This window comes from Leptonychotes weddellii, chromosome 1 (genome assembly GCF_054177405.1).
Source record: "Leptonychotes weddellii isolate Sample4059 chromosome 1, ASM5417740v2, whole genome shotgun sequence".
Classification (NCBI taxonomy): Eukaryota; Metazoa; Chordata; class Mammalia; order Carnivora; family Phocidae; genus Leptonychotes; species Leptonychotes weddellii.
The window spans coordinates 73813715-73816248 of NC_138369.1; the positions used below are offsets into that span (position 1 = coordinate 73813715).

Sequence of the window (2534 nt, forward strand, 5' to 3'; positions counted from 1 at the left end):
ATATCGGAAACAAATAATAGCTCTATTACAGCCTCCGACTTCAGATGAATTGGCCATGGGGTTGACTTCCTCCAGAGCCCCAGCCTGCCTATCAGAAAAGACTCATGCAAAAATTGGTTTATTTTTTATTCCCCTAGCAGGACGTGATGGATCAAACATGCAGAGACCCACTGCTTGCTCTAGGGTGGCGTTCGGGGGACCTGTAAAATGGCCTGGCTAGACATGCAAGTTCTCCAGTCTATGCTGGGGATGCATTCTTTACAGAGCCTACAATAGGATTTTCATTCTCTGGAGGAAAGCTTGGAGACTTACATATTAGGCATTTCTCATGTGCCACACTATGCTCTGTGCTATCTTGTAAATTTCCACAATGTAGCTTATAGTTGTTCTCATTTTACAGATGGAGAGATGGAGTCTTAGGAAGAGAAGAGCTATGTGGTTCCCTCCATGCTCAGCATTTTCCCCCTTTTTCTGGTGCCAACACCCTGGTTTTCTTTGAGGGACGTGCCTTCCCCAGTCTTGGTGGGGGTTTGGGGGGAGGATCCCACTCATGGTATCCTACTCTCTTGTAGCTAATTCTGTGCTTTTCCCAAAGAATCTCAATCTTGGTGAAGCACCACATCGATGGAAAGTGGTTGGAGCTCTCCTAAAGTATCTGCTGCCATCATCCCTCTTCTGTCCTTCCTCAGGCCTGGTTCTTCAGCTTTAGGTCTAGTACATACTTTCTCACCTGAGTTGTCCAGAGTCAATTTCTGTAGCTCATAATCAGATAGCCTTGGCTGAAACAAGAGAGTCAGTAACTTACCTAGATGTTTCCACTGCTCGTTCCTTCACTCTTCCCACTTCCTCTCCTTGCTACCCTGGTTATGACTGCCACAGTCTGGGTGCTTGATGTGTGTGGGAGCTGACCCTCTTTTCTACATAAGGAGAGTGAAGGGAGTGATGCATGCTGTGCTTCCTGGGCTCAGCATCTCCAGTTCAAGGCTCTAGGTTTTTGTTTCTCAGTACAGCCTCACTACCTGTGAGGTGAGCTCTATCTCAGTGTGATTTGAAGGTGACCAAGTGGTCTGGAGGCCTCCAAGTATCCATTCTCTGGACTGCTTCTGTGTCTGAAACTCTACTAGGAGAATCACTCACTGTGGGAGTGTTTCTCAAAATTCTTGATGAGTAGCATTAAGCTAGGGGTTTAATTCTTGCATGATAGTAGTTGTGTGTACTAATCTAATGCTTACATAATGTTTTAATGAAATATTATTCATCACAGTAGTGCATCTATACATTTGAAAAGCAGTGCTATAACCCTGTGGGATACACAGAAGAGATTGAGTCCATGGACAGTAAGGTATTTGAGGATCTCCCTGCAAAAACTCTGTGTGTCCTCTTCACACCCAGAAGCCTCGTAGCCTACTGGTGGGGAACCGCTGCATTAATCCATGTGGTATTGTTATCACATCAGAAGGTTTCTTTCATTCATTCATTCATTCATTCATTCAAAGACTGTACTTTCAGGGATCATTTCTATAGTTCATTCATTCATTCATTCATTCATTCCATGGAGAATAGCACCCAGGCAGAGAAGTTGTGCTGGAGTCTTGCCTGCTACACAGAACCATAGAGGATGTGGGTTCTGCAGGCACCTTTAAGAGGATATTTGACTTGGAGGATGGCTTTAAAGACAAATTTTGCTGCCTTATGGTTTCTTGGGGTTTTTTTGAGCCAATTTTTTTTTTAAGAATGAGCAGTGGAAATGGTACACATACAAGTGCTGATGTTAGGAATACCAAGTTTCTTACTAAAACTTCCTTGTGCTTGAAAACTTAGGCCCACAGCTGAGGGTGGGCAGCCTATACCGCATGTCTGGTTTTCCAGCTGAGTCTAAGGGGCAAATGATTGTGTGAGGGATTGTGTGGGCAGAGCGTAGGGTGGGGAGCCCAGGCTACGAGGAGAAAGGGGGTGTTTGTTTAATCTTGTTTGGGAGGAAGGCTCAAAATGGAAGAGGGGATAGGACTCACAGTGGAAGAAAGGAAGATACGGAAAAAGAGGTAATTAGGGTCTGACTCCATTCCCAGCTTCAGTTATTAATCATTTGGTCTGTGTCAGGTACTGTGTATCCTTTTCCTTAGTCCTCCCAGCAACTTTGTCATAGATACTATTACTATCATCCCCATCCTAAAGGAGAAGAAACTGAGGTTCTCAGCATCAGATACCCAGATCTGTGGCTCTTGGAAACCTGGCCTCAGTCCTACAGTAATCTGAAGACTCTCTAGGGCTAGTCTATAAGGAAGCTGTGGCAAGCTGCTGCTCTCTGTGGACACACAGCATGGCTCCAGTGAGCAAAACCTGAAGGGGATATTTTTGGGGCACTTCACCATTATCAGCCTAGGGAGTTGGGGAATCAACCAATTCCAAAGGTGGGGCATAATTCTCCTCAAGGAACTAGAGTGTACCCCAGCTGTGCAAACTTGAGGTTCACTTTCTTCATCCATAAAGTGGAGATGAGAGCACCTCCTATATGAGGTTTAGATTCAACTAGA

At 44.9% G+C, this 2534-nt stretch overlaps 1 pseudogene; it reads left to right on the forward strand.

The window, feature by feature from the left end:
* Positions 1-1493: 1493 nt before the first annotated feature.
* LOC115943940 (small nucleolar RNA U3) lies at positions 1494-1589 on the forward strand (annotated as a pseudogene).
* Positions 1590-2534: the final 945 nt, after the last annotated feature.